Source organism: Citrus sinensis, chromosome 3 (assembly GCF_022201045.2).
Source record: "Citrus sinensis cultivar Valencia sweet orange chromosome 3, DVS_A1.0, whole genome shotgun sequence".
NCBI classification, from domain to species: Eukaryota; Viridiplantae; Streptophyta; class Magnoliopsida; order Sapindales; family Rutaceae; genus Citrus; species Citrus sinensis.
The window spans coordinates 25277540-25293129 of NC_068558.1; positions in this window are offsets into that span (position 1 = coordinate 25277540).

Sequence of the window (15590 nt, forward strand, 5' to 3'; positions counted from 1 at the left end):
TACCAGACAAGATTCTTCGTTTTGGATAATATACATTTGTCTCCCCTAATCTTTTACAGTTTCTCAAATTTATACTTAGTTTGTTCATTCTTGCCATATTGATCCTGGTTTCAATGTGAATGAGCAAAATACCTTGATGAAATTAGAATAATGAAAATAACAAAGAATATTTTAGTCAATTATAATTGTTAGGACTATTTAGAGCCAATTTGGTAATGCAGTATTTTTAAAAATTGTTGTTATTAATTGTATTATAGAAATAATCAATTATAAAAGGAATTAGTTAAACTTTTAGTAAATTTTATTTTAAAGTGTTGTAAGTATTAAAAGTAGTTGTATGTGTTTGATACATCTTATTGTTAAATTGATGTAAGAATATAAATGACTGAATTGGACATAATATTAAATAAAATTTATTTACATATTTATAAACATGTAAATATTGAATAAAATTTATTTACACGTTTATAAATATGTATATCTTTTATTATATATATAATAATTGAGAACTAAAATGAATATTTAATATTATTAATTTTATTTGTTATTTTGTTATCTAAATATAAGAGGTGTAATAATGATCTCTTTAAAATTAATTATTGTATTTCCTAATTAATAAGGATAATTTTGAATTTTTATAACTATTTAATGGTACATAATAAATTACATTAAGTATAAAATTGATTCCTAAAATTGGGTTTTAAAAAGCTTCTCCTTTCTTACTTTTTTAAGATGTATTATAAGATAGGGTATTTTTACCAAAAGTCATTTTTTTAAAAAATAATAATCAAACACTAAGGGGCTATTTATCTTTTAACTCAAAGGCTTAATTGACTTAATTTCAATCAATTAAGTCATTAAGTTCATTTGTTTTTTTAGTTATGGTAGTGTCGTTAAGATGCACCAAATTTAAAACCTTACCACTAATATAAATAATTAGTACAGAGCGAGTAAGGATCGATCCCAGAGAGACTATGCTAGTTATATTTATTATTAACTCTAAAGCAAGATTTGAAATAAAATAATAGTAGTAATAATAAGAGTAATAATAATATAAATTAATCTAACTAAAGAAAATGCAAATTATAAATAAAAGGGGGGTTTATGAATTTTTAACTAAATAGTAAGAAATAAAAAAAATTTAAAACTACGAACAAGAATTTAATAAAAACTCTAATTAAAGGAGAAAGAATTAATAATGATGAAAACTTTGGTTAAAAGATCATTCGCCACCACCAAACATGCACATAATATATCAATTCTATTATCAATTTATATTAAAACTATCAACCGTAGACAACAATAAGCTCTGTTAGTCTCAATCTTTCCTTAGTGTGTCGTTAGGCAAAATAAGCTCTTCACCTAATCTCTAACCATTAAATAATTTAAAACAATCTCTTTAAATTTAAGATAATGGAAGCATTAAACAGAGAAAGATATTAGGTTGATCTAGATAATAAACACACAAGCTCGGATTATTTAACCTAGGTTATGTTCTCCAATTGAAATCATTTATTCCAACCTGCTACTAATGATTAAAATATCAAGACAATTATGGATCAGGAATTTTAATCTAGCAATAGAATTTATTCAAGTCCTATCTAATTGGCCACTCAAATAAAACAAGAATAAACCATGAACATTAATTAAATAAGAACATAAACAATCTCAATTAAATAAATTGAATAATAGAATTTAAATTTAATTGCATAGCATGTTTAGGGTTTTGAATTCACCCTCAACCAAATAAAAATCTAGCCTAACATAATTGAATTGGGAATAAGAGAATTGATAAAACCAGTCATGAAATTAATTCAAGCAGCTGCCTTTGCTTTAATTTAATTCCAGCTGCTGATTTTTTTCCTTTGCCCGAATTGCGTCTGCACTCTCAAAGTCTCTTGCTGCCGATTCTTCTTCAGTGTTGCTTCCGCTTGATCCTATTTATAATGCTTCAATTGTGGCTTTTTTTAAATCCTTGCCTGGAAAGAATTAAATTCAAAGCCCAAAACCGCCACTTTCATGCTTCAATTAATAAGCCAATAATGATTTCCTAAAGCCAAAAGGCTTTATTCTCTTTCCTTTCACGTGGCCACTTTTGGTTTGCAATCTTTGTTTTCCAATTTTGCTTTCATGTGATGGCTTGGCTTGTTAATTGGCTTGGCTTCCTTTTTTACTTCCATTTTCTAATTTTAGCTCCATGTGCAACATTAATTTTGCTTGGCCCATACAAGCTTTAATTAAATTTATTTTCTAATTCCTTCCAATTCTTGATCTCTTGTGCACTTTTGTCTCTCAATTTTCAATCAAATTTCTTTCCTGAATGCTCCGATTTAATTTCTCTTTAATTCCAAAATATACCTAAAATAACAAAATAAATAAAACTAAGATAAAAATTAACACAATAAAATATAATTTAATAAATTAAAAATTAACTAAAATAACTAGAATATTTAAGACCAAAACAAGAAAAATATAGAGAAATTAATAGCAAAATATATGAAAAATATGCACTTATCAAGTTATTAAGTCACTAAATTATGAACATAATTTTTTTAGCTTTCTGCTTAATCTAAAAAGTCTTAATCATATCAACCAAAATATAGATATCTCATTAATTAATTTTCTATCCTTAACTGGATAAAATTTAATAATTAACATTATTACTCATCTATCTAACTTGTGATAATATAGTGTAAACTATTATTATTTTTATCTTTTATTTTCTTCAAATTAGCGTTATTTATCTTCATAATTTTTTATGAATATTTTTCATGTAGAAACATCATAAACTACAATAAGATTGATGAACATCTATTAAGTTAGAATATCAAAAATTGAATATGATTTATGTTATGATAATATATTATCTTATTTATTTTCTTTGAGATATCTATTATTTGCTTAATATTTATAATTTATAAGAGAATAAATATAAAAATACTAGTTTTCATTTTTTAACTTAAAAAATAACTTAATATTTAGTTTTAGCTATCTAGACAAAATAAAAAAAATATTATTCAGATTCAGACATTTAGCTCTATTCAGAATTCAAACTAATACATGTCTATTCAAATTTTAGACTAAAAAAAAACAAACACTACCTAAAATTACTTTTAATCCTCCAAAAGCAATCCCAAATGGACCATTAGGAGGAATCAATTGGATACTAGATAACAAACTATAACCTTGTATGTAAAGTAGTTATAAAAGCTCCAAAGACTGTGATGTATTACTTATTGTCCTCTTTGTGCTCAATGATTTGGAAAGAATCGAAAAATCAACTAAACCATCAATTTTGAAAATGTATCAACTATGTACTTCTTACACCTAATTAATGAGCTCTAACACTTGGTCTTTAATTGCAGCATTAGATTTGTATGTTAAAACGTTTCGAAATGAGCTACTTGTATCATTATATGCATGTTGCTACTTTTAATTCTTTATATTTTGATTTCTTTTGCATCTTCAACTTTAAGAGAATTGATTGCACAAGACTCAAGGTGAAGAAAGGAAAATTAGGCAGTAAAATCTAAGGATTTGTTCCCGCCATTCCCAAAAATAGAGTATTTAGATAAATACACCCTCATACTCCAAGATTCCTCATATATACTTTTTTTCTATGTGTAATTACAAATTACCCTAATTCAAAACATAAATCATCACAATCATTCACTACCAAGTCAAGTAACATAACATCCAATTTATCATTCACGACTAGACTGGTGTTTTCATTTTCGACCACTGTTATCATTCACGACCAGCATTCATCAGGATGTCCAGTTAGGGCGCTCCAGTGGGCTATGAGGTGAGGTCAACACCAAAGATGCTTATGTTATTGTTACTTCGCACTCCTGTTGTTGCTTGTTCTAGCACCATAAATTTGCTGCTCTAAATGGAAATTGACCAAATTAAAGCTGATTTACCACACCTACAATTCATTTTTAGCATGTGATGGTGTTATTGCACTATATTGCCTATTTTGAATATCTTATCAATTTTATTAAACTTTAACTTAACAATCTTGTACTAAACTCATATTGGGTTTTATCTTTTCTTCAAGAGTAGCAATCATCAATGGAACTTTTTGACTTTACTAGTCCACTAATTTTAATCTTTCACAATTAAATATTTATTTATCCAACAACTCTATACATATTTAACTGTTTGTGTGAAGATTAAAATCCAATGTGCTTCAAACCTTAGGATAAGGTATCTTTTGTTATAAGTACCAGTACAAATGCAGCTGAAGCTAGGCACTTTTTCCTTGTGAGATTCCAAGTTTTTGAACTGTGGTTCAAGGAAAGATTCACTTGTGATATATTACAAAAGAGTGAATCTAGTGCTTGTTTATTGCCTAAATGGAGTGTTATGTATATAGAAAGGCTGAGAAAATTGATTATTTCTTTATTGCTTCATGTCTAAGGGCAATGTATTAACAAAAAGGCAATGAATTTTTTTTCAAGTTATTCTAACTTCTTGTACCTTGACTTTTTATAGATAATCATTACTTTTTCTTGGATGGTAGAAAGCCAAGGCTTTATGAAGTTATATTGTGCAACTTTTATGTAGATTATTTGGCAAAAAAGAAATAGGAGAATTCTTGATGATGCTTACAAAGAACTTATTTTGTCTTGTTTTGTTTTGCCTTGATGTTGAATTCATCTTTACTATAATCCCTCTATTTGATCGAACAAATTTATTAGGCAGACAATTTACTCATGATAATGTGATTTGATTACTCTGCCGAAGGGTATTAAAAGGATAGTTGACTTCATTCACACTTAAGAGCTAAAAATCAGTTGAAGAGAGAGAGAAGGGCCATCCAAATCTTCAATACTTCATTCCCAGGTAAAACCTCATCTAAAAGTAGGTGTCATTGCCAAGTTGTTTTTCTCTTTTCTTTTTCATGTCTAGATAATAAGATGATATGCTAAATCTAGAGATCAGGGAAGCTTGTTAATAAATGACCCACAAGTTTTAGGATATTGTGTTGAATTTAAGACAAATTCAAATCATCTCTTTTCCTTTACATCTTAATCAGTTATAAAGGTTGATTTGTGTTGAAAAAATCTAGAATATATATATATATATATATATATATATATATATATATATAAGAGAATTAATCTAGTGTACATGTAAGTTATTTTCAAGAAATCACAATTAAAAAAGCGTATAGTTAGATACATGAAAATGACTTGACCATCAAATCCGATGGCTTCTTTTATATGTAGGACCAAAATTAGAGCTAGCTGGCTAAACTAATTATTATGTCTTAAATGGTTTATACTTCTTTTATCCTACAATAAGGGCCAACCAAACATGGAATTGCAAATCACGTCTCAAAATTGTTTGATGTGTCATTGTTAGATAACGATCTCATGTTAACAACAGCATAACAAGTCAACAATAATTCATGTTTTAAAAAAATCAAATTAAGGGTGGTATAAAACGTCAATAACTAAATAATCGTAGTATGATAATTGATATGAACGATAAGGTTTTCAAAATTAATTAAAACTAAATAAATGAGATAAACAAATAAGCATACAAATAGAACTAGACATGAACAAATTAAAAAAACACAGTTATTAATGCAGGATTTCTCATCTTCATCCATTTTTAAATATAGAGATCTCTATTTCCATTTCTTTCTCTTTACATTATAAGTTCAGACTATGTACTAGCTTTTGGAACTTCTTAGAAAAATAAGGTTTTTGTTATGGTGACATGTACTGAAGTCATTGCTCTCCTGTTTTAGGCTTGATTTTTGTTATTATGATGAATTATGAGGCATCCTTTCTTTTTGGATATTTTCTCTTGAAGTCATACGTAAATTGAATAGTTTCTCTTGCTTGTCTAATTTGTTTAAACTAATGGCCATGTGCATATGATCTAATTGTTCAATGTTTCTTTCTTCATTTTCTATACATGTTTTTGTCCTATATGGCATTTTTTTCTCTATTTCTTATGGTTAGATCAATATTTAGAGTCAAATCTTGTAGTTAGTTAGACTAGCGCACCGCGTATTTTGGCTGAAAAACTGTTTCACATGGATAATAAGTTTGAAATACTCTTTTTATTTGAAACTAAAATCAATGACGTATGAATTACTACCTTTTCTCCCTAGGCAAATAATCATTTACTTGTATATACTCGGCTGTAGTCGTATAATGAATTCTTTTCTCAACTGTAGTCGTGTAATGAATTCTTTACTCAATTATAGTCATGTAATGAATACTTTACTCCATTGTAGTCATGTAATGAAAACTGTACTAGACTGATATGTCGTGTAATTTTTCTGATTAGTTTAGAATATATTATTATGCAACCTTTTAGTTGTATATATATTATAATTCAATTAGTTTTCTCCTTATGTAGATGGAATAGAAAATCAAAGAATTTGATTATTTCAAAGTAAAGATTTCTTACTGATCATCATTAGATGCAGTTGAAGACATCAAAAGAAAACTATCTAAGGATCAAATCGTTATATTCAAGCATTCTTGTTTCAATCATTTTTTGATGTCAAAGAGCTAAAGTTTTTTGTTCAGTTTCTCTATAGCATTTTATTAACGGAACTAAAATTAGATAAGAAGGCAATATGAATTAGGATTGGGTAGAAAAATATTCGATTCTCAATTGAGGAGTTTTCCTTGGTAACAAGATTGAATTGCAATCCATCATATGAGCCCGATACTGAAAAACACTAACGGTGATGAGAGAAAAGTTGATAAATTCTTAGATGAAAATTGTGCAATCACAACAAAACAACTTCGTGAAAGGTTCATGAATGCTAATTTAGATGACGACATGAAAGTGGTCAAACTTGTCATAGTGTATTTTGTAGAATTGATCTTGCTCAGAAAGGAGAATCGAAACTATATAAATGAAATTAATTTACTACTTGTAGACAATTTTAATAAGTTTAATGAATATCCATGGGGACGTTCTTGTTTTAATATGATTATTGAGAGTTTGAGAAAAGGCATTGTAGACTATGTGGCTAAGCATAAGAAGAAATTGAACATAGATTGTAAAAGTAAAGGAACAATGTATAGTGTCCACGAGTTCCCCTGTGGTTTTCTGGTAACAAAACTAAACTAATTAGTACATGGCTTGCCCACTTTAGTTACTTGATATAGTTTACCATCATTTTATTTATATAATTTAGAAATTATGTTATTTAGGGATGGGCATTCAGTTCGGTTTTTATCAAACAGAACCGAAATTATTAAATTCGGTTCGGTTCGATTTGGTAGTTAAAAATCGAATGGTTAAAAGATATAAGACCCGATTGGTTCGGTTCAAAACTGAATCGAACCAAAGAACCGATTGGTTCTTCACTTTAAAATTATAAAAAAAATGAAGAAACCCTAAATCTAATCTCACCCCCCCTGGGAAAAACATAGCAAACCCATCTCCTCTCTCTCACACACCACAGCTCCTCAACTACCATTATCTTTCCTCTTTCTCACTTCCATCGTTTGTCTTACAACCGTCTTCATCGGCCATTAGCAACTCTTTGTCATGTTCTCATAGTCGCCGTCGTCGTCGGCCATTAGCAACCCCCTGGCGTGTTCTTGCAGGTCATCATTGTGCAAAGTCATGTCTTTGCCATCTCATCATCTCGTCGCAAAGTTGCTTCTTGTTTCTTGTTCGCAGAGGTTGAAGGATTGAAGATGTGTTTTTTGATTTTTTGTGCTTTCTCTCTCCCTTTTAATGGGTATTAAAGTTGACTTTTTTTACTTGTGTGATATCTGGTGATGAAAGTTGAAGGTATAACTCTTAGGGATTGAGATTGTTTAATTTTAAATGCTTTCGATGCTGTTGTTTCTATTTGTTGTAGTTTTTTTTTTCAATTGAACTATACGTGTAGCCTAATCCAAGACACATGAGGGAAAAAATAATATAAATAACAGTTGGATTTGATGTGTTTTCAGTATTCCAGGTTATTTTAATTCACCCTTAATTTGCTTCACTGCAATTAGCTATAGCTTATTCTTCTCAAAACATCCTATGTATATTAATGAAATTCAAAATGCAATGTTATATGTGGAAACTTTGCTTATTCTTCCCAACTACAGAACTACTCCTTGAAGTTTCAATGGAAGACTTACTGACAACATAATTTTTTTCTTATTAGAAAATTTGATCTATATGTTTCTCTATCTAAATCAAATTTTAAAAAAAAACATAATTATAATATATTTGTAAAGAATAAAAAGATGGAACAAATTTATCTTCACTAATGTTGCTTGATTAATCAATTATCTATTTTTTTTTCATATCAATTCATCCTTGTTGATATCTAAGTCTTCAAGCAAGAGTTCAAATTTCAAAACGAGATAAAATTCAAGATGAGAATGAGTCTCCTGTTTATCATTAAGCTGAAGATGATTCACCCAAAATTAGTTTTAACAAATATTGAGTAATTGTAATTACATGAATATTTTTGAATAAAGTTTTGAGTGGTTATATTTGAATTGGGATGTAAAAAGAATTAAATTTAGGTTGAAAATTTTGAGTAATTAGAAAGGGGAAAAAATCAAATCAAACTAAGTTAAACTGAACCGAACCGAACCGAATTAATTCGTTTCAGTTCTCCAGTTCGGATCGTGTTCAGTTTCAGTTTTAAAAAACCGATTGCCTTTGGTTCGGTTCAGTTGTGGGCTAGAATTGAACCAAACCGAGGAATGCCCAGCCCTAATGTTATTGATTATAGAGATGTGGGCATATAAAGTTGTTTTCACCATTAGTGATAAATGTGCAAAATGATGTGTTGAATTATTTCCTCAGATTTTGAGATGGAAATAAAAAAAAACTAAAAGATTTTGGTGAGATTTAAAAGAAAACCTTCAATAAAAAAAAAATCCAAGATGATTTTCATAAAAAAATGCATTCTACTGGATATGTGGAGGAAAATAAACATTACATGCAGTTTTTTGGTGAAGATGAATGGCTTAAAGAGATCGGTGAAGTAGAGGATAGTGGTAGCGAATTAGATAGTCGTCTAGAGGGGAACAATTCACATGATGATAGTGAATCAAATAATAGTGAGTTAAACAGCTTTGAAGACTCTCATGATGATAGTGAATCAGATGGTCTACCCACCTTTGTTGCTCGAAAAACATTGCCTGCAGATTATATAAATGAAACAACACCAGTACCAATTAAGATAACCCAAAAAAAAGTAATTGTCTAGTGTGTTTTTAGTTAATAAGTACTTTCTGATTGTGAATGCAAATTTAATATTTAATTTTTTTGTTCGTATCAGGGTGGTCCATCTCAACATGCCTCATTTGCCTTTCATGGTTCTATTGCTGATGAGAAGATTAATAATTTTGGTTGTCGCATTCAAAACATTGAAGAAAACATCACCAAAATGAAACATATGATGAAGAATATGGACACTAAGATTGATTACATTGAGGGGAAAATTGTTCATATGGACTTAATCGATGATAAGTTGAACAAGCTTATTTAGCTATTTACGGAGACTTCAACTACAGAGCCTTAAAATTGACAAATGTTCATTGAGTATATATGTTTGTTAAATTCTCAAACAATTTGGTTGTTGTGTATGTAGCCTATAAACAATGCTATGGGCGTCATATTTGTCTCACTGATACAACAACCATTGGACATGCTCGTCAATCTTTGTAGTACATAAAAGGATACAGTCCCATTAGAGATGCCGGATAATTGTCATGCTATAAAGAGGGATCCTATTGTCATATCAACACAAGGAAAAGATTGTAGATTGGTGTATAATTTAGGGAAGAGAAGAGATAGAAAAACTTCGACTTACTTATAGACATCGTACACCAACCTCTTGATAAAGCTGCAAAAGACAACGGATGTTCAGGTGCACCCTCAAGAGATAGCGGACTTTCAAATGTGTCCCCTTATACCCCAAAAGGAATTACCAGAGCTACAACAATGGATAAATATTGCCAATGATAAAAAAGAGTCGTAAGTTTCTCATATTATGATATTAACTTTTTATTTATTTTAATTATTATAATGTATGTTTATTTAACACCTCTGGTCATTTTATCATCTATTTATGTAGGAAAGTAATCAATTTGACTCTTATGGATGTTGATAGAGAATTTTTTTCGTAAATTATTTACACCAGATATGTGGCTATCTAATTTTGTAAGTTCTTTAACACTATTTTTTTTATCATTTATTTTGATAAATATTTGCTATTTTCTAAATAAAAATTTACACTTTATATTCAGCATATCGACATTGCATGCTACTACTTAAGGAAAGATATGTCAAAGGCTACGACTCCAAACAAACAACTGTATGCCATTATGGACAACAATTTTCTGATATGTTAATTTTGCACTATATTTTTCTTAACCTCTGAAAATAATAAGAGATAATATATTCTTGTTAAATTTTCTAGAACAATCTCAAAGAGAAACAAATGGTTTATATGCAAGACCCCAATAGGGTGTGGGAAAAAGAGAGTTACTACATTGATGATGCTAATGGTGCAAATTAGACTGCACCACTCCTTGGAAAAGTGTTTCAACTGTGAGTTTGGCATTATATGATTCTTTTTTACATTGTGGAATTTAATTACTAAAATATTGTGCAAACTATGCAGGTATATTTGTTGTTACCATAAATGAGCAATGGATTCCCGTGGTGATCGATATACCTATGGGCAAGATTAATGTTTATGACTCTATGATAAACTATACAAAAAGATTCAAGTTTGGTCAAATAATTGTTGCCTGTTGCAAACATGATACTTTTACTACTTTATAAGATATCATATCACAAAACACATCCACATTGTATTGATGTCATATCAAAAGTTCCTTGGCTCATCTTGCTAGTACGAAACATTCTACAACAAAAATCAGGCTATACAAATAAGTACATTATATATTGGTTTTTTTAACTAAAATGATGATTTTATTATTGATATATATATATATATATATATATAGATGAATTTTCTTAGTGGTGACTGTAGAGCATTTTTGTTGTGGTACTCGGAGGTTCTAGTCTATGGCCTTAATGTGAACACATATTGCCAACATGATGATGTTACACAACATAAAAAAGCATTGGCTATCAAATTATTTAGATATAGGTCATTGAAACCAATGACCTAATGTCACACCCTCAAGAACTTTATTTAAGTGATTTTCCCATTTTTTGGATAAATTATTATCGTATATAACAGTTACAATAGAGATGCAATTGACATTTGATGTAATTGAAGATAGTTTTGCATCATATATTAGCTTTTTTTTAAAATCTATTATTGAAAGAATAGAAGATAATTTTGCATCATGTATAAGCTTTATTTTTTATTAAGTCTACTATTGAAAGAATATAAGATACATTTGCATCATATATGTGATATAATAGGATAGTCACAAACATTGAAGGAATGCTCAACCCAAGTTCACGACTACAGTTAAATAGATGACTACAATTGAGTATTTTCGTAGATACATACAACTTTAGTTTAGTACCTTTGTAGATACACTAGTTATTCTTGATCATTTTACAGTTATAAACCATTATCCATTAGTTACACATCAATGGTTCATCTCTTAATAAATGGTTATAGTCAAATGAACTTTCCACATACACGACAACAATTGGGTATCTTCGCATATACACGACTATAGTCGAGTATCTTTCCACATACACGCTACTACAATCGAGCATCTTCGTAGATACACCAATTATTCTTGATCACTTGATAGTTATAAATCATTACCATCAGTTGCACATCAATGATTCATCTCTTAATAAATTTCTATAGTCGAGTGAACTTCGTAGATACATGACAATAGTTGGGTAACTTCATAAATGCATGATGTTAATCGACTACGTAGATAGGGAACAAAAACTACCTAAAACACTCATCAAAATGACAACACAATCAACGTACTTGATAAATAACATAATTAACGTAACATATCAAACTTCAATACATTAAATAAAGAAAGTTTTTCTACATTAAACAACATAGGCCCAACACATGTTAGAATTATAAATTAGTTTTAAGTGAACAAAAGTTTCTACTCAATCGACATAGTTATTAATTTGCTCCAGACACTTAGCCAACTACTATAAACCCTTGGTTGCCTCCCTTTGAAAACAACAAAAGACAGACAAATATACTTACTTATCCACCTGTAAAATAAAAAAAAGTATAAATTTTTCAACTAACTATTACAGATATTAAAGAAATTAAGATAATAAAAAGGACAAGAATGTAATTTTGAGTATATTACGCATGCTTGTTTTTGTTTCATTTAGTCCAACTATAGGCTCATTGTCAATTATTGGAATTAGTACATTGCAAGTTAGTCGATTATGTCCTCTATAACCGCACTTACCACATTTACGACTTAACTTCTCCTCGTCTTGTGATGTTATCCTAATTTCTTGTAGCCGACCTTTTTTCCGCTTTTTCACAGGGGGGTAAACCTCATAACTATACACTTCTTTTAAAACTTCTCATTCTTCTTGTGCACCAATGAGATAGATTGTTTCATATGCTACAACTCATGCTTCACTGGAATAGTAATGAGAACACATATGATATACAGACAATGTTTGTCGATATCTACATATAGTTAATCCATGTTTATAAAGTAGTTGATTAAGTACAAGACCATTAAGGTCAGCATCCTTAACAATAAATTCATGCATATTTAGTGCCACCACTCTATATATACGAGAATTCTCTGATTTTTTGAACAACTTCATTTTAACTCATTTTGTATTTGAGTGTGACAATTATCTGTGTCCTTTCACCTATCACAAAACTACTCTCGTAGTTTATCAATGATCAAATCCAATAACTTATGAATGGGCAACTGTCGAGGATCTTTAAGGACAAAATTCATGGATTCTACTATTTTGGTTGTCATAATACTATAATGCAAATCGTCAAAATGAGAACGAGCCCTACATCGAGTCCACTTCTCATATCTTACCTTAAAGATATTTTACAACTCTCATCGACCTTTTGTATCTCATTCATAAAGCAGTTAAATTATTGTGGTCAATAGACCTTTGCAGGTAGTTCAACAATTGCACTTATCTCAATTTCTTTAAACTTGACACGTAAGTTTGGCTTCAAATGGTGAATACAAGTATCATATGCAGCTTTTAGGAATATAATGTTAACTTTTTTCTTTATACTTAGGTATTGGTCAGAAATAAAACCAAATTATAAATTTCACCTCTTGCTTCCTTTAAGTTCATTAGAAACCACCTTATAAGGCATTGTTCCCATTGTCACCGATACCAAATGCAATAGGATAAAGTTGATTGTTACCATCAACTGCTGTCGCAATAAGCAAAGTTCCTTTAAATTTTTCCTTCAAGAATGTGCCGTCATTTGTAATGATTAGCCTTCTTGATCAAATGAATCCATGTATACAGCTCCTAACTGTCATAAAGAAATATTTAAGGTTATTTGCCCTGTCTACTTCAAAAAATTTATGGGTGCCCAAATTTTTCTTCTCCAACATTACCATGTAGGAATAACTTAAATGAATCCTCAGCTGTGCCTTTAACTTTATCTATTGTATATTCTCTTGCTTTTTATAGTTTGTGGTAACTTATTTTATGCCCAAACTATTTTTGGAAATCATTTCTGGTAACTTATTTTATGCTCAAACTATTTTTGAAAATTTTCTCTGATATCACCAGGCCTATATGAGGATAAAGCGCCTTTATACTTGTGACAAATCTTTTGTCCAATAAGCTTGAATGAAACATGACAATGATCTCTCTTACATACATCAAGTGCGTAAGTATGGACACTCTAATACCTTCTAATTTCAAACATATTCGAACTTCCAAGCTTGGTAGCACGAAGTAGCCATTTATAAGTATTGTCAATACACCTAACAACAAGTATGTTCTTCCCTGACTTTAAGGTTTTAAACTCAAAATTTTTCCTCAAGGCTTCCATAAAAAGCATTTTTGCAACTCATCTTTCGAACTGAAGAACTTTTTCCATATTAACCTTTCACTGTCACTAACAGCTTCCATGGATGGCAAGTTATTACTACTTGAAAGTGAGTTGTCATTGGCTAATGTATTGCTGCATGCAAACAAATTAACTCTAGGCATATATTTACTATTAGGGAGTGGGAAACTCATATTGCAAGGTACTATATTCCCCACTATTAGATCACTAACTGTTATACCATCAAAATCATTGTGAACAATAATATTTACATGTTCTAAATTTAGCCCTTTTTATCATTAAGTTGTGTTTCAAGAATAAATTCGGATACTAATTGATCTTCAGCAACAAAATTATTTGAGCTTAAACCTTCACCTTTAACATATGCTCGGCAAGTTCTTGTGGATAGCTAACTAGTCTGAAGTTAGGGTCAACATCAGCAATATGTGTCACCAAAAGCTATTTTCGCTTATAGGCAATACAAAAAATAATCTTCAACTTAGCTCCACTAATCTTTTTTCTTTAGAAAATAATCTATATCATCATCAGTCATAATTGGAACGGACGACATTAGATCGAATGTTTTAAGCTTGAACTTCATTTAAATGTCAAATGCAGAAATATTAATGAAAATAATTAGAGATACTTTTTCTATCAGTGCATATGTTGTAGAACAAGGCACTATTATCCCTCTTGCTTCTATAGCATTAAATTTATAATGGCCGTTTTGTTCAATCCATTCACCACAAAACATAATAGGCACATGTACTTAAATCATTTCCTAGAATAACACAACACATGATTATGCTACAAATTCAAAAACAAAATCAAACAAGACATATAATGAAGTGTGGAACCATTAGCCCATTTACACGACTGCAGTCGTGTAATTGCTCGTTTACACAACAAAAGTTGCGTAACTTACTAAAATATACAATTATAATCCAGTAAAAAGTCAAAGAATATATTTAGTAGAAAAAAAATATTCTTTATACTAACAAAATACTAGGTGTCATAGATATATTTTATTGTGAACAAGTTCACAACTATATATTTAATTACACTAACAGAATACTAGGTGTCATAGATATACCATCAAAATCATTGTGAACAATAATATTTACATTTTCTAAATATTCATAACAACTATTATATTTTTCGTACTTGCACAACTGTTGTAGTATAAATTCATACATACATGACAAAAGTTGTGTAACGTGTAAAAATATACGACTACAACCTAATAAATAGTCAGGGGACGTATTTCTTCTCTTTTTTTTTTTTTTTGCACTGATAGAATACTAGGCTCTCATAACAGTTAGAACATTTTACATATATGCACGACTGTAGTGTGTAAGTTCATATGTACACGACAGTAGTCGTGTAACTTATTAAAATACACAACTACAATCCAATAATAGTCAGATGACATATTTAGTGAAAAATATATTTTTTGCACTAATAGAATGTTAGGGTGTCATAGTAGTTGGAACATTTTGCACACTTGCACGATTACAGGCGTGTAAATTCATACATGCACAATACGGGTGAAAAACAAAATTTTGATAACAAATTGAGGTTTTGACAAATTTAGTTAGAAAATCCATCGCATGATAGTGAT